This window comes from Chlorocebus sabaeus, chromosome 7, assembly GCF_047675955.1.
Source record: "Chlorocebus sabaeus isolate Y175 chromosome 7, mChlSab1.0.hap1, whole genome shotgun sequence".
NCBI lineage: Eukaryota > Metazoa > Chordata > Mammalia > Primates > Cercopithecidae > Chlorocebus > Chlorocebus sabaeus.
The window spans coordinates 34,627,663-34,651,808 of record NC_132910.1 but is presented as its reverse complement, the minus strand read 5'-3'; the positions used below and the strand labels follow the sequence as shown (position 1 = coordinate 34,651,808).

The 24,146-nt window shown below is 41.4% G+C and overlaps 1 long non-coding RNA gene across 1 annotated transcript; it reads right to left on the bottom strand.

Annotated features, from left to right (window-relative positions):
* Positions 1 to 12,350: 12,350 nt before the first annotated feature.
* On the bottom strand, positions 12,351 to 18,387 carry LOC140711999 (uncharacterized). Its single transcript, XR_012093376.1, has 2 exons — positions 17,988 to 18,387; positions 12,351 to 13,229 (listed from the first exon to the last, which is right to left on the bottom strand). It is a non-coding gene; the product is annotated as an uncharacterized lncRNA (long non-coding RNA).
* Between the last annotated feature and the right edge of the window lie 5,759 nt (positions 18,388 to 24,146).

The following is a 24,146-nucleotide window of genomic DNA, read 5'->3' as shown; positions in this document are numbered from 1 at the left end:
TGAAAAGTCATCACCATTCTCTTAATCTCAAGTACCCAGGGACACATACACTGTCAAAGGTCACAGGGACCTCTGCCTAGGAAAGCTAGGTATTATCCAAGGTTTCTCCCCATGTGATAGTCTGAAATATGGCCTCGTGGGAAGGGAAAGACCTGATCATCCCCCAGCCTGACACCCGTGAAGGGTCTGTGCTGAGGAGGACTAGTATAAGAGGAAAGAAGGCCTCTTGGCAGTTGAGATAGAGAAAAGCATCTGTCTCCTGCCTGTCCCTGGGCAATGGAACATCTAGTGTAAAACCCTATTGTATATTCTGCTTGCTGAGAAAGGAGAAAACCGCCCTAGGGCGGAAGGTGGGACGTGCCAGCGGCAATGCTGCTCTTTATGCACTAAAAAAGTTTATGGAGATGTTTGCATATGCATATCAAGGCACAGCACTTTTCCTTAAATTTATTCATGTCACAGAGATCTTTATTCATATGTCTTACTGCTGACTTTCTCCCTACGATGATCCTATTATCCTGCCACTTTCGTTTTTCTAAGATGGTAAAGATAATGATCAATAAATATTAAGGGAACTCAGAGGCCATTGCCAGCGCCATCCTCTGTATGCTGAGCACCGGTCCCCTGGGCCCACTTTTTCTTTCTCTATACTTTGTCTCTGTGTCTCATTTCTTTTCTCAAGTCTCTCGTTCCACCTAACGAGAAATGCCCACAGGTGTGGAGGGGCAGGCCACCCCTTCATGTTCAGGTTTTCTGTTTCTTCCTGGTTCAATCTTAGGAGGTAGTATGTTTCCTGGTATTTAATCAATTCCCTCTAGGTTTCCTAGTTTTTGAGCACATAGTTGTTCATAATTCTCTCTGATGACCTTTTGCGTTTCTGTGGTATCTGTTGTCATGTCTCCTTTTTCATTTCTTATTATGTTTATTTGGATCTTATCTCTTCTTTTCTTTGTTAATCTAGCTAGCAGTTTATCAATTTTGTTTTTCTTTGCAAAAAACCAACTTTTTGTCTCATTGATCTTTTGCCTCTTTCATTATTTATCATTGAGGTTTGGTGGTTTTCTGTAGTGGTAACAGTTGATTCCTTTCTCGTTCTCATTTGTGTATCTGCTATGCCAGTGAGTTTTACACTCTTGTGTGTTTTCTTGATAGTAGACATCATCCTTTCTGTCGTGTGCATCCATGTGAAGAGACCACCAAACAGGTTTTGTGTGAGCAACAAAGCTGTTTATTTCACCTGGGTGCAGGCGGGCTAAGTCCAAAAAGAGAGTCAGCAAAGGGAAATAGGGGTAGGACTGTTTTATAGGATTTGGGTGAGTAGTGGAAAATTATAGTCAATGGGGATTTTTCTCTTATGAGCAGGGGTGGGGGTCACAAGATGCTCAGTAGGGGAGGTTCTGAGCCAGGAGAAAGAATTTCACAAGGTTAATCGCTCAGTTAAGGTGGGGCAGGCACAAATCACAATGGTGGAATGTCATCAGTTAAGGTAGGAACCGGGCATTTTCACTTCTTTTGTGGATTTTCAGTTGCTTCAGGCCATCTGGATGTATATGTGCAGGTCACAGGGGATATGATGGCTTAGCTTGGGCTCAGAGGCCTGACATTTTCACTTCTAGATGAAGGACTCTCAAACATTTCTTGTAGGACTGGTCTAGTCGTGATCAATTCCCTTCAGCTTAAAGTATTTATTTTAAACAAACTAACACTTTTCTCTAGAGAACTTCTTAGTGAATCTAAATCTCCTCCAGCTTGTTCCATTGCAGATTGGCTTATATCATTTGATCTGAAGATAATTCATCTTAGAGAAGATGATGAACTCAAAACAGAGAAGATGTTAAGAACCTTTTGAATCTATAAAGCAGTCCCACTACTGTTGTCCAAATTTATCAACTCTTTGCAAATTATGTATGAGTCAACACTACTGCTTACCTGGCTTCTACTTTATGAGTAACAGCTAAATAAATGAGTCTAACTTGGAGAAAATCAATGTTCATTTTCTTTTGCAATTGTCATCTGCAGCAGGACCTCACCTGAGTACTGCCTCTGAGCCTAGGTTCTGAAAGCTAGTTTAAAATTCCCTCTTTAAGTTTGTCTGCTGAATGTTCTGTGACAAATTCCCTACTTCATCTCTCATGCTGAATATAGTCCCTGCAGGGATGCTATGTGGATACTTTAATTTTTTGGAATGATTTTTTTTTTTTTTTTTTTGAGACGGAGTCTCGCTCTGTCGCCCAGGCTGGAGTGCAGTGGCCGGATCTCGGCTCACTGCAAGCTCCGCCTCCTGAGTTCACGCCATTCTCCTGCCTCAGCCTCCCCAGTAGCTGGGACTACAGGTGCCCGCCACCTCGCCTGGCTAGTTTTTTGTATTTTTTAGTAGAGACGGGGTTTTACCGGGTTAGCCAGGATGGTCTTGATCTCCTGACCTCGTGATCCGCCCGTCTCGGCCTCCCAAAGTGCTGGGATTACAGGCGTGAGCCACCGCGCCCGGCCTGGAATGATTTTTAAAGATTGGTGTTATTTTGGTAATAATAATTGTTTTTATGTTGGTGAATATTTAACCTTAATCAGGTCTTCATTAAACTTAAACTAGTTGACTTCAATAGTCATGGAATGCCTTTAATACTCAAGAAAATAAAAAATAGGCTGGACATGGCGGCTTACGCCTGCAATCCCAGCATTTTGGGAGGCCAAGGCAGGAGGACTATTTGAGCTCAGAAATTTAAGACCAGCCTGAGCAACATGGCAAAATCCTATCTTTACTAAAAATACAAAAATTAGCCAGGATTGGTGGCATGTGCCTGTAGTCCCAGCTACTCAAGAGGCTGAGTATTGCTTGTGCCCGGGAGATCGAGGGTACAGTGAGCCACTGCACTCCAACCTGGGTGACAGAGTGAGACCCTATCTCAAAAAAAAAAAAAAAAAAAAAAAACAAGAAAACAAAAAACAAACAAACCAAAAACTAAAACAAAACAAAACCAAAACCAAAAAACTCAGGAAAATAAAGACAAATATAAAATTCTAGAAAAATACTACAGCTCATATGTTAAATGTAAGTCAATAATAAAGTTTCTATGAAATGTTATCCCTCTTAAAAGACTTCTTCTTATGAATATAGGTTTCTTAGTGTATATTTCAAGAATAGACAGTAAGACAGTTTGTTTCTGCCATCCCAAGTTACCTGAGATTAAAAACTATATTTTCTAAAATTTGGTTGCTGGCAAGGAGTTTGTATTATCGTACTTCTTCAGAATTTTTCTAGGCCAGTAATGCCTGTAATCTCAGCACTTTGAGAGACCAAAGTGGGAGGATCACTTGAACCCAGGAATTCAAGCCCTGGGCGACACAGCAAGACCCTGCCATTCTATTATTTTTTTAAATAAAAATAATAATAATAATTTGTTTTTCTATAGCCTAAAGAAAAATAATTGCCTCCATTAGTATTACATTTCCAAGAAAAATTGTCTGCAAATAGTTTAATTTTAGATGATTACCCCTCTCCAAGGTAGGGCTGGAAGGAAGATAAATCTGGCAGAGACGTAGGTTGCACATATTGATCTCAGTTTGTGTTAGGTGCATATAAACAAAAAAAATAGTTTCTTCATTTTATTAAAGCCCTATTTTTGCATCATTTCTAGTAATGTAGACACCAACATAAATGCTTGATCTCAGTCTCTCTTGATAATTACAAATCAACATATCTAATGCTTAAAATTACTATTGAATTAATGTAGAATTGTCAGGTCTTCATTAGAAGTAGTAAGTAGAACATAGAGATTGCCCCTTAAATTTTTGAGTACTTATAATTTTGAAAAAAAGGAAAGAGTATTCTATTCCTGCCAATTAGTATAGTCTTTAGCCTGATAAACAATGTCAATATATGTTATGATTTTAATTATAAACTCCCTGAAGACAGCAAGTATGTTTATATTTTATTAGTCATTGTACTTAAGAAGTACGAAAACTCTCTATTCTTAGTTCAGATTTTCTTTTGTTTGTGTGTTTGTTTGTTGTTTTTTTTTTTGGATGAAGGTTAAGAGGAAGCTTTCTTTCTTACTTAAAGGTTTGTATGCTGGGCAGATAGTTAATGGTACAGAAATCCCAGCTTTATTTGGAGGAACGAGAGAGCAGACAGGACATAAGGACAGGACAGAGGTCTTATTGGCAGAAGTGGCAAACAAAGTAGGGGACAATCTTTCATAGGATCATAAAATTATAGCCCCCAAACACAATCTAGTGAAATCTACACCTTGTTTCTAAGAAGGTTTTCACAAAGAGCTAATACTAAAGAATTAGAGTTACAGAATATGTGTATTATCCATGCCAAATACAAACACATGGACATCTTTATTGGAGAAGTTTGTTCTACTCAAGAACATCTTAAAGATTTCTATTTTCCAGTCATTATTCTTTCCCGCAGTCCCCTCCCAATAATTAGTCCAGAGGTAGGTCTGGGTTCCCAGGATGGCAGGATATTCAAATATCTCAAGATGGCTCACCATGTCATGAATGACACCTTAATTAATCACAGTCTTCAAATCAGGGGACACAGTGAGAATAAAGATTCCGTGTTTCCTGATCTCAAAACAGACTTGAGAGTTAAGAGCATGGGAATGACAATTCTGTGAATTACCACTTGGTGCCTGTTCATTTTTCTCTTCTGAGCAAAGTCCTCTCTTGTGAAATTCTAATACTTTGCAGAGAATATTCAGAATTTCCAGACCTCATCATTGAAGATTTCTTTTGCCTTCACAGTCATAAATATGATGTAAGATTTGTGTTCCCGAGATCAAAGACAGGACCCACGAGGGGTCCCCTGTTCTACTACCAGGACATCAACATTCAGCAATCTTTGAAATCCATTAGGTGAGGTCCTATATCCTTTGTCGTATCAGTCATCATCCCCAGCACAGGTTAAACCTTAGATTTCTCAACTCTGAGTGTCCTTGCCCTCAGGGAGGGTGACAGGATGTGGGATTTCTTTCCAATGTTTTAGGACAAACTCATAGCAAAACATGTCCACATCTTGTTGCAATCAGTTTGGTCAAATAGTGTGGAACAAATCAGCCCTTCCTGATATCTTCTGGATCTGAGGCAACCATGTTCTTTATATGATGACTGCAGTCAAAGGTTAGACTAGACTAGACAAAGGTTGGTTAGAAAACCAACCCTCAGCCGGGCGCTGTGGCTCAGGCCTGTAATCTCAGCACTTTGGGAGCCCGAGGTGGGCAGATCACGAGGTCAGGAGATCGAGACCATCTTGGCTAACATGGTGAAATCCCAACTCTACTAAAAATACAAAAAATTAGCCAGGAGTGGTGGCGGGCGCCTGTAGCCCCAGCTATTCGGGAGGCTGAGGCAGGAGAATGGCATGAACCCGGGAGGCGGAGCTTGCAGTGAGCCAAGATGGTGCCACTGCACTCCAGCCTGGGCAACAGAGAGAGACTCCGTCTCAAAAAAAAAAAAGAAAAAGAAAAAGAAAAGAAAACCAACCCTCAGCCACAGACCTTGGTAGTTTCACAACTATTTTTAAATGATCTCTTACTGCCCTCTTCCTCTCCCTTGTCAATGGGGAAATGGTGGGAGTTTCTGGAGCAGAAGCCATAAACTAATGAAATGTCATGAGGCTGAACACACTAATGTTAAGGTCTGTGGGCTTTATATCCGCAGTTCCAAAAGTCTGTCATCTCAGAGTATTAACATCCAGCTTTTTTTTTTTTTTTTTTCTTTTTTTTGTAGAGATGGGATTTCACCATATTGGCCAGGCTGGTCTTGAACTCCTGGCCTCAAGTGATCCACCCGTCTCGGCCTCCCAAAGTGCCCTGAACCAGTACGCCTGGCCAAGTGTGTCTCTCTTTAAATAACTCTCCCCCTTTTTTTCCTGTTCCACATCATCCTGTTTGAAAGACACAGATTTCATTTTGCAACACTTCTCCCAAACACTTGACATCTTCCCTTTGGGAGTCTCTATCCAGGGAACCTTATTATTTAGGAAAAATTTTTAGATGTGTCTTACCAAAGTCTCAGATATATTTCTAATGATGGCCAACTCTCCCTGTCATGAACTCTAGAATAACCTGATCACTTTTGCCCATGGGTTTCTGTCACTTCTACTTCTCAGACTAGTTCCTTCTTGTGGCCAGCATTTGGTGCTTACTTCCTCCACTTTCTGTGAAGACTCTCATTTAGTTAAAAAAAAAAAAAAAAAAAAAAAAAAAAAAAAAAAAATTACTGATGCCATGGAGCATAGTATTTGTAGAGAAAAAGGACCTAAGAAGTCAGCCCCTCTCACTTGTTATATGAGGCATCTAAAGTTCTAAGGACACAGATGTTTGCCCAAGGTCACGTAGTTAATAAATATCATCTCTATCAGGTCACTTCGTATGATTGGGCAGGATGTTTATTACCAAAAAGCAACCACCTGAGGGGTGAGTAGGGACTGAAATCCAGTCTGTGCTCCTCTTGCCTTGCCAAGCTGTGAGTCCTGCTTAGGATTGTATGCCACCCCCCACCACCAGAGAAAAAGGTCTCTCTGTAATTTTTATAAAGGCACTATTTGGCTAATAGTGACGCTAATCTATATGTAAACCTTTCTTCCAATTATCTCAAAACTAAGTGTTAGAAAAAAGTTAATTAGGAAGAAATTTTGCATTTTTATTTTTAAGGAATTAGTATCCTATAACTTTTATGTTCCTAACAATTCTTACGACATCTTTTTCAAATACTGTTTGTGAATTCTTAAGCAATCTTGGCATTCACAGATTGGGTTGTTTGTTTGTTTGTAGAGACGGGGTCTCACTATGTTGCCTAGGCTGGTCTCAGACTCCTGGGCTCAAGCACTTCTCCCACCTCAGCCTCCCAAAGTGCTGGGATTACAGGCATAAGCCACCATGCCTCGCCAGATTTGATCATATTTGCTTCACCTACTCAAATTATGGGGATGGGGTACAGGTCTAGGCTAGGGTCTCGGGATCCAGGACTCTGCTTGAGAATGAGAAGGGCTGCCCCAGGATCAGAGGGTGGAACCAAAGAGAGACTTAAGCCCCCACCCACACAAGGGCAGCTTTCTGTCTGATACAAAGGACCTAGTCCAAGGAGACAAGAAGTTAATCCCAAGGGGAAAGTCTGGAGTACAGGACAGAACAGAGAGAGTAGTTCAGAGGCAGAGCTTGGAAAGATTTCCTGAGACAAAGGTTTCCTGGGAAGTGTTCTTTTGTAGGGGCCTCCTGTGTGCTTTGGATAAAACTGAAAAGTTCAAAAGGCCTAGTCAGTCTGCAGAGCTCCGAGTCAATGCAACAATGCCACTGGAGGTCAAGAGGAGGCAATGACATCAGAGACCAACGCCCTGGTTTCAGTGAGACAAAACACTGCAACCAGAGCCCAACAAGAGCCCACTGGGCCAAACAAAAGCCCACTGTGAACCAGTCACAACCCCACCAATGCCAGGTGAGTGTGTAAACTTTCCCTCTCCCAGAGGCCATCTTGGCTAACAGAAGGGGAGAGAAGAAAATGCCTAAAATGCTGAGCATGTTCCCAAAAGAGATTAGGTTAACCCCGAAGTAGACTCTGGCTACCTTTACTTGGAAAGTTTCTGTTTGGTGATCTACTTTCACTTCATCACCCTATCTCCCCATCAGAGGAAACGGGGCTTTCTGGACAAAAGAGAGTAGTTACAGAAAACAAGAAGGCTACATGTTCAACCTTTGAGTTCAACTTAACCCCATTACACCTGGTCCCTCGAATCCCAGAGGGCATGCTTTGCACATTATTCAGAAGTTACAGAGTTCAAATATAAACGTAGATGAGTCTTTTGATGCCCTTGAGGTTGGCTTTAGGCATAGAAAAAGGTTATTCAGAGGTTACTTAGCTTTAAAAATTAATATTTAATTTACTAAATTTACAACTTAAAAACTTCGTTTACCTCCAGGCGTGGTGGCTCACGCCTATAATCCCAGCACTTTGGGAGGCCGAGGCAGGCGGATCACAAGGTCAGGGGTTCGAGACCAGCCTGGCCAACACAGTGAAACCCCATCTCTACTAAGAATACAAAAATTAGCTGGGTGTGATGGCATGCACCTGTAATCCCAGCTACTCAGGAGGCTGAGGCAGAAGAACTGCTTGAACCTGGGAGGCAGAAGTTGCAGTGAGCCAAGATCACCCCACTGCACTGCAGCCTGGGTGACAGAGCAAGACTCCATCTCAAAAAAAAAAAAATTCGTTTACCTTAAAATTTAAGTTCAACTTAGAATTCTTGTTGTTCTTTCACAAATATAGCAAATTTTCAAACCACTTGAAGGGCCTAAATATTGTTTGGTTCCATTAACAAATGCTATCAGATAAACTCCTTAAAACCTCTTAAGGTGCATTTATAAATTTAACATAATTTATTTTCTTAATATCAATAATTATTCAATTTAATGTCAAAACTTTCCTGGGAACCTAAATAATGCATACAAATCTAGTAGATCAAGCATATAAATATGGTGATTTTTAAGTACTTAAGAGATCTTAGTAAGAATCTGACTTAGAATGTAAGTCACTTACTCCCTTTGGTGTTTAGGAAACACAAGACTGATCTCTAGTTTCAACAGACCAAATTCTCTTAAGTAATGTATAGGTTCTGCATTAATACAAAAATATTAATACCACAGGTAATATCCTCTTAAACATTTCTACTCCTAAATCTAAATCTTCGCAAGGTTGAAATATGATTACCCACCATGTTAGTTTGCAAGAACTGCTATAACAAAATACCACAAACTCAGTGGCTTAAACAACAGAAATTTATTTTCTCATAGTTCTGAAGGCTGGAAAGTCCAAGGAGTCAGCTGGTTTGGTTTCTTCTGAGGCCTCTCTTTTTGGCTTGCAGAGACCAGCCTTCTCACTGTGTTCCCAAGTGGTCTTTCTTCTTTGTGTGTACATCCCTAGTGCCTATTTTTGTGTCCAAATTTCCTCTTTTTTCTTTTTTTTTGAGTTGGGGCCTTGCTCTGCTGCCCAGGCTGCAGTGCGGTGGTGCGATCATAGCTCACTGCAGCCTCAACTTCCAGGGCTCAAGCAATTCCTCCCGCTCAGGTTCCTCAGGCGTACACAACCATGTCCAGATAATTTTTGTATTTTTTATAGAGATGGGGTCTCGCTATGTTGCCCAGGCAGGTCTCAAACTCCTGCCCTCAAGCAATCCTCCTACCTCGGCCTCCAAAGTGTTGGGATTACAGACACGAGCCACCACCCCCACCCCAAATTTCTTCTTCTTATAAGGACACCAGTCAGGTTGGATTAGGGCCTACCCTAATGGCCTAATTTTAAATCAGTCACCTCTTTAAAGGCCCTACCTCCAGGCCAGGTATGATGGCTCACACCTGAAATTTCAGCGTTTTGGGAGGCTGAGGTGGGCAGATCACCTGAGGTTAGAAGTTCGAGACCAGCCTGGCCAACATAGTAAAACCCTCTATCTACTACTAAAAACACAAAAATAGCCAGGCATGGTGGCATGTACCTGTAGTCCCAGCTACTTGGGAGGCTGAGGTGGGAGGATCACTTGAACTCGGGAGGCTGAGGTTGCAGTGACCCAAGATTGCACTACCACACTCCAGCCTGGTCAACAGAGTGAGACTCTGTCTCAAAATAAATAAAAATAAATAAAAAATAAATAAAGACCCTATCTCCAAATAAAGTCCCATTCTGAGATACTCGGAGTTTGGGCTCCAGCATATAAATTTGGAGGGGGAGACACAATTCAGCCCATAACATTCACCAGGGAGACAGTTGTGCCAACCCAACAATTTGAGAGATGCCTTTCCAGGCAATGCCTTCTGGATGACTGAATGTTGCTGGTGACCTTGATGGAACATACCGAGCCCTCCTTCGAGTGACTCTCATGGGGTGGTCCTGTAGCCCTTAGAGTCCACATAGTCTACACCTCTACTTCTCACTTTTGCCTCATTACAGAGGACCACATCCCCACCCAGTCTGCTTGGTCGGCGTCCATATTTCTGCAAATCTTTAATATAATGTCTTTTATCTAGCTCTGGAGACCATGAGCTAGACGGAATTTTCCAGTTTTTCCATATCCTTCTTTCCTGGTAGAATCACAAAACTCTTTTAGATATTAAATTTATTTCTTTCAAATTTTTTATTCTAATAAAAGCTGAAAGAAAATACAATAAAGACCCATATATCCTTTGCTCAGGTTCAGTGGTTGTTAACATTTGACCATATTTGCTTTCTCTTTCTCTCTCTGTCTCTCTCTTTCTCTCTCTCTCTGTTTCTTTCTCTCTCTCTCTGTCTCTGTGTGTGTGTGTGTGTGTGTGCACGTATGTGTGTGTGTGTGTGTGTGTGTCTATGCGTCTGTCTGTTTATGTTTGGCTGAGCCTTTTGAAAGTACTTTGTAGAAATCATGACACTTGCCGGGCGCAGTGGCTCATGCCTACAATCCCAGCACTTTGGGAGGCCGAGGTGGGCAGATCACAAGGTCAAGAGATCAAGACCATCCTGGCCAACCAACATGGTAAAACTTTGTCTCTACTAAAAATACAAAAATTAGCTGGGCGTAGTGGCGCACGCCTGTAGTCCCAGCTACTTGAGAGGCTGAGGCAGGAGAATCACTTGAACCCAGGAGGCAGAAGTTGCAGTGAGTCAAGATCATGCCACTCAACTCCAGCCCGTGTGACAGAGTAAGACTCATCTCAAAAAAAAAAAAGAAAAAAGAAAAGACACTTCACCTTTAAATATTAATATATTAATATCCTAGAAATACAGTCTTGTACATGAACAATACCATTTTTATAACTAAAAATTAATAGTAATTTGATAATATCCTCTAATTTACAGTTTATATTCAAATTTCACAAATCCCATAAATGTCTTTTATAGGTGTGTTTTTCCAGAGTAGTATCCCATCATACATTTGCGTTTGGTTATTATATCTCTTTAGTTCCCCCGCTTTTTTCCCCGTAAGATTGGAATACTCCCTTATGTGTCAAGGATGCTGTTTGAGCACTTGGTTAGCATGGTGAGTGCCAGGTCTCCCTATGGTAACAGTTCTTTTCTGTTTGTAATTAGTGAACAATCTGTGGAGTGATTCTTTGTCACCATCGGGAAAGAGAAAGATAGATGATATATAGATAGATCCTAGAAAAGTTCTTTAGTTTTCTTTACAAAAATAGCAAAAGAATTTATTGAGACTTTGTAAATGTTAATATCTTCATTTTATTATACATAATTCAAGGTGTTTTTTCTCAAATGTGGGTAAATATATCCCCAGAGATATGCTTTAAAAGGCTGAGTTAGGCAAAGTGCACAGGACAGATCAGAACTTACAGGAATGATTTTATGTAGTGATGTTAACACAATGTAAAAACACTTTCATGCTGAGACAATTGCAGATATATTAATGGAGTGAAATGTAAAATCCACACGTATTTTTTAAATGAAGCATGCAAATTCAAAGAAAATTTGAGCTTAGGGAGTTTAAAATAGGCTGCTTCGGACTATTTCCCTAGCCTCCCAGAAGTCCTTTTCTACTTTTCTGTCCTTAAGGAGATGGCCATAGGAAAGTGTGAGAAGTGCTGGCTTTAGAGTATGTATCTGTATTTTCTCCCTGAGGCACTGGTGGGAACCTTACTTCTAGAGTATCTAAAGGAATCGCCCCTGCTCCCATATAAACTACTTCAATTGTGCTGAAACCCTCTTTGCCACTTTTCAGGGACATGTTTGTGAAGCTATTCTGGGCTCATGTCAAATGCACTAGCTTTCTTGGTTCCTAGTCCTTATTATTATTTACAGATTGTTCTTGGTCTTTTGTAATGAAATTTGTTCAATGTTTGACTTAAGTATCATTTATTAGTTGATTTTTTACAAAGTTTTCTCCCTTCAATACTCACTAGGCAATGCAGGCAGCCTGTTGTCTCTGTTATCCAGGAGTCACACCTTGCTGTAAAGTATGCTTTTCCTTTGTCGACCTTCCCTGTCCTTGCAGCCCAACAGATGGCTGATCCAGGAACACATGTTACAACAAGCTGCCATCGTTGGGGTCATCTGTCCCTTTGGGAAGGGAGCTTAATTGGGCTCCAAGGTGAAAATGTATTTCCCTTACTTACAATACTTTAACCAGTGCTGAATTATCCAACAGTCAGACAAAGTATGCATTTGACCAGTGTTAAAGGTAAACTAAGGCACAATAAACTTTTGAAGAGTTTATTTGAGCAAACAGTGATTTGTGAATCAGGAAACACCAAATCAAAGCTGGTTTGGGCTCTGGCAAAGGGATGCAAGAGGAAGTCTTTTATAGGGTGCACATGAAGGTAAAGTGTCTTAATTTTGTGTTACTTCACAGAATACCACAGACTGAGTAATTAATTTATAAAGTAAAGAAATTTATTTCTCACAGTTCTGGAAACTAGAAAATCCAGTATCAAGGTGCCAGCATCTGGTGAGGGCCTTCTTGCTGCATCACCCCATGGCAGAGGGTGGAAGGGCAAGCAAGCCAGCTTGCAACCTCAAGCATTAATCCATTCATGAGGGTGGAGCCCTCCTAGTCTAATCACCTCCCAAAGATTCCACCTCTTGACATCGTTGCATTGGGGATTAAGTTTCCTACAAATGTTCTTGGGGAAACACATTCAAACTGTAGCATAAAGCGAAGGAAATATTTGATTGGTTACAGTTACACAGTTGTCTTCTTTGATCTTTCCTACTGGAAATTTCCTAGTCAGTTACCTATAAATTAGATGGTGGCTTCTGATTGGCTGAACTTAAGTTTCATTTTACTTTAATGTAGACATTTACCAAACAAATAACCCCAAGCTAAGTTTCACTTACCTTTCAAATCAAGCATGGTCAGCATTGCCTCCATGGCTTAACTGGCTTTGTTTGCTCAGGAATTCTTCAAGCCTGGTCTCCATTTTAATTTTTAACACCAGTAATAAAGCAGAAGGATCCAAAAATTATTTTTTGTGAGATAATTAAACATTCCCTCAAAGCATAAAATTTGTCAGCCTAGGCAAAGTAAGAACTTTGTCTGACCACCTTATACTTATTTTATGAGTTGTTGTAGTTTTAATTTGTAATTACATACCTGGAGAAGAAGGGAGAAATCATCTCTTCAGTGCTCAAGGTTTCTACTGGTCTTAGTGGGTCTCTGGGCCATGCGTGTCCTGACACCACTGCCAGGCATCCCCCTCTTGCTGGCAACAGCTCAGGTCCATCCTGGCATGATCACTCTCTGGCATGCACTGAAACCATTAGAAAAGCCACAATTTTGGGAACATACCTATATTTCTCTTAATTGTAGTCCTTTGTTGGGAATAGACTTGTGGTCTATTACCTTTGGGGTTACCATACTTAGGTACTTCTAACAATGAGAACTAAGCTCAGAGTTCACGGCCACCTTTGTTCCTGACCATGGAAAAGGGAGTATGGCAGTGGCTGAGAATTAAGCTCTAGAACAGTTTTCCAAACTGGATCCAGAACCTTGGATGGGGGACTAATACATCTTTGTTTTCACTAACCTTAAAATAAAATTTAGCATTTTGCTTAACTATGAGTGTAGGCAAGAAACCCCAGTAGTTTTAACAAAACCCATGACTTTCCACTAGTAGAAATCACAGATATTTTCAGAGCCAATTCGACTGTTAGACATGCCTTGAAATATCATTTCACTCACTACTGCTTCAAAATTATTGAAGTTTTTTGACCCCTGATAGGTACACAGTCTTCTTGTAGTCAATGCTATTGAGCAATTATCAGCCTATTTCTCCCGTGTTCTATATTGCTCATTCAGAAATATACATTGTTTCTCTGTAATTCCATGTCTACAAAGTTCTCTCCATTTATTTAAGAAGAGAAAGCTAAGTACATATGGAGACACTTAAAACTCTTTCAACAACTATTTCTGTCATAATGGCATCAAAACTGAACCATGAATTCACAGTCATATCCTTTTTAACGTAAGTTGTATTGGTTTGAGACTAGCCAGGCCAACATGGTGAAACCCCATCTCTATTAAAAATACAAAAATTAGCCAGGCATGTGATCCCAGGCATTCAGGAGGGCTGAGATAGGAGAATTTCTTGAACCCGGGAGGCGGAGGTTGCAGTGAGCCGAGATCATACCACGGCACACCAGTCTGGGTGATAGAGCAAGACTAAAAACAAAAAAAAAGAAAATTAGAGTTGAACTTTAAAAGTCTTAGATAATTCTGGTGTTCCTTGAGAGAAGCCTTGAAAAATGAGATATGAAAGCTGTCATTTCATTTGCAACAAAATACCTTTGTAAAACAAGATTTTTAACACTTGTAATTATCAAAACAAAAAATAAAATAGACAATGCCTACGATGACATGCATATTGCGTTGTTGTTTTAAAATGTAGGTTTTCATATTATTTAGGTATGGCAAGACCAACAGATCATGAGATGACTGCCATTGATACGACAGTTGGTTATATTCACAGACCCCAAGAGAAGGGGATGCACCATGCCATGGGGGCTGAGGGATGTGACATGTAGAACACTGGGGTCAGTCAGGAGGCAGAGAGAGGGGAATACATGGGCAAGAGCCTTTTGTGGTCTCCTTGAGAAGGAACAGAGTGAGCAGCAGGGTAAGTAGGCCTTGCATTGACTGGCTTGAATAATTTCAGTGGGCTCTAAGGTGGAGGGACTGTCTCTAGTTGTCAGGGGCCAGGTACCAAGCCCTGGGGTGATTAGGCCAGGCAGACAGTGGCCTAGAGTGTAAGAAAGTAATAAAGGAGGTGATTGAAGCCAGGCACAGTGGCGCACACCTGTAATCCAGCACTTTGGGAGGCTGGGGTGGCCAGATCAGTTGAGCTCCAGGAGTTCAAGACCAGCCTGGGCAACATGGCAACGCCCCGTCTCTACTAAAAATACAGAAATTAGCCAGGCATGCAGTGAACTTAAATCACTCTACTGCACTCCAGCCTAGGCAACGGAGTGAGACCCTGCCTCAAAAAAAAAAAAAAAAAAAAAAGACCAGCTGGTTTGCATATGAAACGCATGCTCCCAGGTGGGTGAGTCATTTATTATCTCTAGGTTTTGACTAGCCCTGGGAATGGCAGTCTCTCTAGGGTCACAAGGCCCCAGATGTCAAATATCAAATACAGATACCAGAGAATGTGGTTATTACACTTGATAAAGTTCGTCCACTTTCTAATCTTCTTATTCAAGCCAAGGAACAAAGCCTTCATGCCAATATGTCTTAAAATACAAAATCTAACTTTAATTTGCCTATATTTCAGACATGCCTTCTCACTAAGACCATATATATATATATCCCAAATTTATTTTATTTTAATAGGTTGACATGTGTTAATATAATACATCTGGATATAATAATACTCGGTATTTTTTGTTGTGTGTTTTTTTCTTGTTTTTTGTTTGTTTGTTTGTTTGTTTTTGTTTGAGACAGAGTGTTGCTCTGTCGCCCAGGCTGGAGTGCAGTGGCGTGATCTTGGCTCACTGCAACCTCTGCCTCCTGGGTCCAAGTGATTTTCCTGCCTTAGTCTCCTGAGTAGCTGGGATTACAGGCACACACCACCACGCCCAGCTAAATTTTGTATTTTTAGTAGAGACAGGGTTTCATCATGTTGGCCAGGCTGGTCTCCAACTCCTGACCTCAAGTTATCTGCCTGCTTCGGTTTCCCAAAGTGCTGGGATTACAGGTGTGAGCTACCACACCCAGCCTATGTGGTGCTTTTGGTAAGGGAGCAGATACAAACATGTTAGGTTTCATCACGTTTGTTAAGATATTAACACAAATGACATAAGCATAAGAACCAAATACTGTGCCAAAACGTCCGTAGCAGGGAAATGCATAATCCAGCAACCTTCTCACCCACAAAATCTCAGGCCTGATGGTTTGCATTTTCAATGCATTGGCCACCTGTTACACAGTATGCAGGTGACTATCGTGGAAGATGAGGTGGACTGGAAAAGATTAAAACCCCTTTCTTCCAGTCACCTGCTTCTGACCAGGTGTTCCTTCCTGCCAATGCAGTACAAGAAGGAAGAGGCAGACAAGGACTGTGGTTACTCTGTTATCATGTGATCGGTAACACATGAATCACATTTGACAGAGGGCTTGTGCTATCCAGGAATCCAGTGACCATTCAGAGTCAGCGTGGACACCTGAGAGTCAGGAATCGCTTGCTGCCTCCATTTGTTAGTTCCCCTGAGTCTGGAGACCAGAAAGGCGGGATCTGGAATGGGCGAGTGCAGTGTTTTCTCATATTCTGACTTGGAGTCAGGACACAGGTAGAAACTGCTGGTTCCACTTTGGTAGAGAGTCTCTCCCCCAGCTGGCCCCCTTTGCCCTGGCATGTCCAGCACACAAAGGAGGACATTATTAATATAAATGAGGGGACAGCATCTGTTGCCAGAGAGACTTAATTAGTCCCCAGCTGAGACTGTGCCACAGACACATTGCATGTTAGTTGTGATTTCCCAGAAACAATGAGGGAAGACCGAAAACACGTTGTTCCTCCACAGCCCCGCCCTCCCCTGCAACCTCACTCTCAATTCTGGGTTGTAGTTTTTCAAAACAGTACTGGAGAGTTTCATCTGAAATCTCTTGATTAGTACTGGAATGAAAATGAATTAAAATTAAGCAAATTGTACATGGGATCTCTTGGTACTGTTTCTTACCAACTGCATGTGAATCTACAATTACCTCAAAGTAAAAAGTTTAATTTTAAAAAATCAAGCTGCTCAGAATTTACTGTGACAGGAAGAAAGAAAGAAACTGAAAAGATGGAGGAGGAAGAGGAGGGAAAGAAAGCCCTATTCTGAAAATCAACTTTCCGTTTTTTTCTTAAATGAATTTCCTCAATCAAGCTATACCTATCCAAATGATGTTCTGTGCCTAGTGAAAGGTTGTGGAACAGAAAATGACACCTGCTCTTTTCCTCTCCTTTCCCCTGACCAATCTGACAAGATCCTTAATAGCAACTGTAAAGAGTATCTCTGGTATTATAAATGAGAGCTGGTCAAGGCCACCCGCAGTAGCTCAGGCCTATCATCCCAGAACTTTGGGAGGCTGAGACTGGAGGATCAATTGTACCCAGGAGTTTAAGACCAACCTAGGTAACATAAGAAGACCCCATCTCTACAAAAAAATGTTTTTTTAATTATCCAAGTGTGGCGGTGTGCGCCCATAGTCCCAGCGACTTGGGAGACTGAGGCAGGAGGATCACTTGAGCCTAGGAGGTCAAGGCTACAGTGAGCTATGATCGCACTACTGCACTCTAGTCTGGGTGACAGAGTGAGGCCCTGTCTCAAAAAAATAAAAATAAAGAGAGCTGGTCAGAGTTGCTGCCTCCCCTCCAGAGAGAAGGACAGAGAAGATACACTTTTCATGATAAATCCTTTTAGACTTCTAAATTTTGTAGTGTGTATATATATTACCTAGTCCCAAAATATTATTCCTCAAATCTTACATAAGGTCTAGCTCAAACAAGGCCTTCTTGATTAAGCCTTTCCCGTTTTACCACTTAGAATTCACCACTAACAGAGGAGTAGTGCTCAAGCCTGGCTGCCCGTAGAAAAACCTGAGAGCTTTTTAAAAGATGCCCAAACTCAGCGTCCTCCCCAGACCAGTGGACTGAGAATCTTGGAGGGGAGGAGGTCAATCTGGGTATCTTTCAAAGCTCCTCAGGTGATGTTAATATGTACTCGGGGTTGAGAACTTTTGCCCTGACCCTTTATGGAGTCCATATTTAAGCACTCACCCTACGAGTAAACTGAGTGATTGATTAAAAAGTCAAAAACACTTTCACACCTTTTATCTCATTTTGTCTCTACCACAACAACATGTAAACTAGGCTTCATTTTCCCACAGCACAGAGGAGGAAGTGGAGAGTTGACCTGCTAGAAGTTACCAAGGTCCCTTTGAGATCTTCTGTTCTGCACTTCCTTGTATTTGATCATCTCCCCTGAGATTAATAGATTTTGCTCTCCCCACTCAGAGCCCAGTATCGTACCTTTCATTCAAGTAGTTCAACTTCAATAACCAACACAGTGAAAAATGAGTAGCTCAGCAGGACACTAGGAAGTCACTCCCAGCAACAGAACCCCACAGGGTGGTTCAGCTTCCTCAGAGATTTCTCACATTGTGGGTAACAGTTCATGTTCCTGTTTCTCTCACTTCTTGTTTACCCCTATCAAAATCAATTCAGTTGCATGTTTGAAATGCATTTTCCCAAGCCCCAGATTAATCAGGATCCCTGGGGGTGGTGTTCAAGGATATTTTGTGTGTATGTGTGTATCTGTGGGAAAATATACGTGAAATTCACCATCTCAGCCCATTTTGTGTGTGATTTAAGCAACAAATATTCATTTTCTCACGGTTCTGGAGGCTGGAAGTCTGCAATCAGAGCAGCAGCATGGTCAGGTGAGGGTCCTCTTCCCGGCTGGCAGGGGCCCACCACTTCAAGGTGTCCTCACTTGACCTATTTGGCCTTTGCAGAAGACAGGCAGATCTGGAGAACGAGAGACAACTATAAACTTAATCACGTGGTGGCCTCAATTGTAACTGCTATTCCTGATGTGGACTCATTCTGGAGCAATCAGCCCAGCCCCTGGTGCCTAGCAGGCAGCTATTGGTAGGCGAAGGCTTTCTTCTCCATCCCTGCATCTTTTCTTCTCCATCCCTACATCTTGTGGCTCACTAACATGCACGTGAGCCTGGCATGCCAGGGCCACATGCTGCACCAGTGGCTGGGCTTCCAGCGAGGTACAGAGAGGGGGCACAAGCCTTTCAGGGGGAGAAAGGGGCAGGGAGGGCCTCTAGTGACACCACGTCAGGATCCTCCCACTGCACCCAGGCCTTGGAGTGGGCCCACCTGCCCAGGACCCATCTTAACCATTTTTAAGTGTACCATTCAGTGGCAGTAAGTACACTCACATGTTGTGCTGTCATCACCACCACCTATCTCCAGAACTTTTTCATCTTCCCCTACTGAAATGCTTATTAAACAACTTCCTATTCCCCCTCCCCAGCCCCTGTTAACCACCATTCCGCTTTCTGTTTCTAGGAGTTTGACTACGTCATTAGATCGCTGCAAAAGTAATTGTGGTTTCGATATTTAAAAAAAAAAAAAAAAAAAAAAAATGGCAAAAGCTGCAATGAATTTTTTTTTTTTTACTTTTTTTTTTTTGAGACCGAGTTTCGCTCTTGTTGCCCAGGCTGGAGTGCAATGGCACAATCTCAGCTTACTGCAACCCCCGCCTCCTGAGGTCAAGTGATTCTCCTGCCTCAGTCTCCTGAGTAGCTGATTACAGGCATGCACCACCACGCCCAGCTAATTTTGTATTGTTAGGAGAGACGGGGTTTCTCTATGTTAGTCAGGCTGGTCTTGAACTCCCGACCTCAGATGATCCGTCTGCCTCTGCCTCCCAAAGTGCTGGGATTACAGGCATGAGCCACTGTACCCAGCCTGCCTATTTTTTAATTGAATTATTTGTTTTTATGTGGTTGAGCTGGAGAAGTTCGTTACATATACTGGATATTAACTCCTTATCAGATCTATGGTTTACAGATATTTGCTCCCATTCTGCAGGCTGCCTTTCCACTCTGTTGATTGTTTCCCTTCCTGTTTAGAAGTTTTTGCAGTCCCATTTGTCTATTTTTGCTTTTGTTGCCTGTGCTTTTGTGTCATACGCTAGACATCATTGCCAAATCCAGTGTCATGAAGATTTCCTCCTGTATTTTCTTCTAAGAGTTTTATAGCTTCAGGTCTTACATGTAAGTCTTTAATACATTTTCAGTTAATTTTTGTACATTCAAGAGTCCAATTTCATTCTTTTGGAGGTGGATATCCAGTTTTCCCAATTCCATTTGTTGAGAAACTATCCTTTCCCCGTTGTGCTGTCTTGACACTCTTGTCGAAGATCATTTGATGATATACATGAGAGTTTATTTCTGGACTCCTTATTCTGTCCCATTGGTCTATATGTCTGTCTTTATGTCAGTGACATTCTGTTTTAATTACTCTACCTCTGTAATGCTTTAAAATCAGGAAGTGTGAGGCTTCCAGCCTTGTTTTCCTTTCTCAAGATGTTTCAGCTATTTTTGAGATTCTATATGGATTTTAGTACTTTTTTCTATTTCTGTAAAGAATGACATTGGAATCTTTGATTAGCATTGCATTGGATCTGTATATTGCTTTGTGTAGTATGGATATTTTAATGCTTCCAATCCATGAACATGAGATGTCTTTCTGTTTATTTGTGTCTTCTTTAATTTCATTTAGCAAGGTTTTACAGTTTACTGTATGCCTTTCACTTTCTTAGGTAAGTATTTTATTTATTTGATGCTATTATAAATGGGATTGTTATATTAATTTTTTTCATATTAATCATTGTCAGTCTTTAAAAATGCAGTTGATTTTTGTGCGCTGAATTTGTATCCTCCAACTTTCGCTAAATTTATTAGTTCTAACAGTTTTTTATTTTTCTGGAATATTTCAGATTTTCTACATATAAGGTTATATTATTTGCAAAGATACATAATTTTTTTCTTCCTTTCTAATTTGAGTGCTTTTTATTTCTTTTTCTTACCTAATTGTTTGGGCTAGTACTACCAGTAGTATGCTGAGTAGAAATGTAGAATGTCTTGTTTCTGATCTTGAAAGAAAGGCTTCAGTTTTTCACCACTGAGTATGATTATTAGCTATAGCCTTTATCATATCAAGATAATTTCCTTCCATTTCTAATTTACTGAATGAGACACAGCTGAGTCTGTACCTGCTCCTGTACCTACTCCTGTACCTGTTCTCAGAAAAAGCCAGCTATGGGTGAAGAGACAGTGTGGAGAGAGGCCCACCAAAAACCTCACAGGTTTCAGAGCTTTCTAGTGCTGAGTGGTCAAGTATCCCTCTGGTCTGCTTATCACTTCCTCTATCTGACGCTTCCTCAGAAATCACTGTCTTCCCTCATTGAAGACAAGGAGAAAGAGAGTGAACAGTGTACCAAGTGCTGACATGCATTATCTCGTTGAAGCCTCACTAAGTATTACTATCCCCATTTTGTAGATGAGAGAAGTGAGGCTCATAAAGTTTAAGCAACTGGCACAACCAGTGTCAAATAAGTGGACAATTAGAAGCGGTGGAGATTGGACCCCAAAGTGAGTGTCTCCAGACATAATACCCAGGTTCTTCCCACTGTAGCTACTTCCCTCATTCATTCAACAAATGCCTACTACGTGCCTTTCCCTGTGCTAGGAGCTCAGAGAACTACAAAGAAAAGCAAGATATGGCACCTGCATTCAAGGAAACCACTGCTAAGAGAGGATATAAATGCCAAATCTGTAATTATAACAGATAGAAAAAAGTGCTACGGGGTGTAAACACTATGGGAGTACAGACAAGAAGGGATTCTGGGGTATGAGTTAAGATCCGCTCACCCAAAGCAATGTCCAATCCTGCAAGTTCCATTTACGATAAGTACCCCATACAGGTGTACCATTTTTAATATTTTATACTGTATTTGTATTGTATTTTTCCTATGTTTAAACACACAAATACCATTGTGTTATAGTTGCCTAGAGTATTCAGTATAGTAACATGCTCTATAGGTTTGTACCTAGGAGAAATAGGCTATATCATATAGCCTAGGTGTGTTGTAGGCTATACCATCTAGGTTTGTGTAAGTGCACTCTATGATGTTCACACAAGGATGAAATTGCTTACCAATGCATTTTTCAGAGTGTATTCCTGTTGTTAAACGATGCATGACTATATTATCATCATTATTATCCTCTGATCAAACTCTCCAATGCCTTCCACTCTGACTCAGATAAAAGCTGAAGTCTTTACAATGGCCTATGAAACCCAACATCAGGGGTGTCCCATCTTTTGGCTTCCCTGGGCCACATTGGAAGAATAATAGTCTTGGGCCACACATAAAATACACTAACTCTAATGATAGCTGATGAGCTAAAAGAAAAAAAAATTCTCATAGTTTTAAGAAAGTTTACGTATTTGTGTTGGCCGCATTCAAAGCCATCCTGGACTGCATGAGGCCTGTAGGTACCCGCAGGTTGGACAAGCTTGCCCTACGTGTTCTGCCCCCAGTTATCTCCTGTTTCTCTCACTCGTGTTTTCTCTACTTAAGCCATCCTGACCTCTTTGCTCTTCCTTAAAAGTGCCAGGCATGCTCCCACTTCAGGACCTTTGCACATGCAGTACCTTGCCTGGGGGGCTCTTCCCCAGGTCTCTGCCTGACTCACTTTTTTTTCTTACCTAATTGTTTGGGCTAGTACTACCAGTACTATGCTGGTGACATCTCCACATTCCTGCTCAAATGTCACTTTCCCTGACTACCCTATCAAAAATTGCAAATGACCGGGCGCGGTGGCTCAAGCCTGTAATCCCAGCACTTTGGGAGGCTGAGACGGGCAGATCACAAGGTCAGGAGATCGAGATCATCCTGACTAACACGGTGAAACCCCGTCTCTACTAAAAAATACAAAAAACTAGCCAGGCAAGTTGGCGGGCGCCTGTAGTCCCAGCTACTCGGGAGGCTGAGGCAGGAGAATGGCGTAAACCTGGGAGGCGGAGCTTGCAGTGAGCTGAGATCTGGTCACTGCACACCAGCCTGGGCGACAGAGGGAGACTCCATCTCAAAAAGAAAAAAAAAAAAAATTGCAAACAACCCCACTCCAATACTTCCCTATTGTATTTTTCTCCATATTTTCTATTACCATCTAATATGCCTATTTATCTGTTTCCCTCACTTAAGCTCTACCAGGGCAGAATTTTTGCCTGTTTCATTCGCTTCTGTAACCCCAGTATCTACAACAGTGCCTGACACAGGGTAGGCGTTCAATAACTGTTTATTCATTATATCAGTTAATTAATTAACGGCAAGTCTGCACTGACACTCCAACATCTCTGGCTTTATTAAATGTCTCTCATAACTGTGGTGATTATTTCTGTATTGGCAGACATGCATTTCATCCATTATGTCCAATATGCAAACATTCTGTTGGAGACAGACACAGTGACATATGAGACACAGCAGTCCCTTGTCTCCAAGAAGCTGTAGTTTGACCATAAACGGAATATCTGAAATTGAGACAGTTCTCAAAAGTCTGGAAACCATGGTTCCCGGTATCTCAGACTGGAGTCTGCAGAAAGAGCAGCAGAGAAAAAGTCTTTGCCATGTCTTCATAACTAAGTGTCTGGTCCAGTGGTCCACGGAGCATGTTGTTCGTTCTGGGCCTGAGAACATCTAGTGAAGATGGCTAACGTTCATATAGTTCAGTGAAATTAATACTAGCTAATTAACAACCAGGTACCCCATGCAAATATCTGAAGAAACCTGCTCCCTGGTTTTAATAGAGGAATGAGTTCTTGCCTGTGTTACTGTTAACTTTTGCAATTGTGTCTTGTTAATGCTTTCCTGTCAATTTTTTTGATGATTGTGTCAATTTAGGGGAAGAGAGCAGAGTAGACATCATTTTCTCAAGATTTACATCAAGTCGAATGGCATTTTTTTTCCCCTCACAAACAGGACCATACTTGTCCTTTCCTTTGCTTAAAGTAGCATAACATAGTAAGTGATATGTCAGGTGTTGCCTCCTTGCCCAGGTGTTAATTCTCATTTTTGCACCAAATTGGCTATATTTAAGCAGAAACCTCATAGAGGGTGTGTTTCACACTGTGCACATACTAAAGCCGGTTTCAGCTGGTGTGTGTGCCCACAATTCAGTTTAATCCACCTGGGCAGGAACCACATCCTCCCACAGAACAAAACCAACTTGAATGGCTGCAGTCAACAGGGTCCTGAAACTGTTTTCAGAAGGAAAATTCTTGTCTGTCACGCCCTCCACCACCCCCACCCACACCCACAACTCAGCCTAGGTGGGGTTCTTGCGTTTCATTCTCCCAAAGCACCCCTTTGCAGTACTTAGCATGTCTGTAGTTGTGTGTTCGATTGTGATTATCTGCCTTCCCTCACTATAGTGTCAGCTCAGTAAGGGACTGTATTTTCGCACTTACTGCAGCATTCAAATGCCTTGCTCAGTAAGTGTGCAATACACATGCGCATTGATGAGTGACTGACAACTTTCTAGCTGTGCCAAATGTATGGGGACATAAAGAGGATCTCCATATTTAACCAGAACACCCACCTTTAAT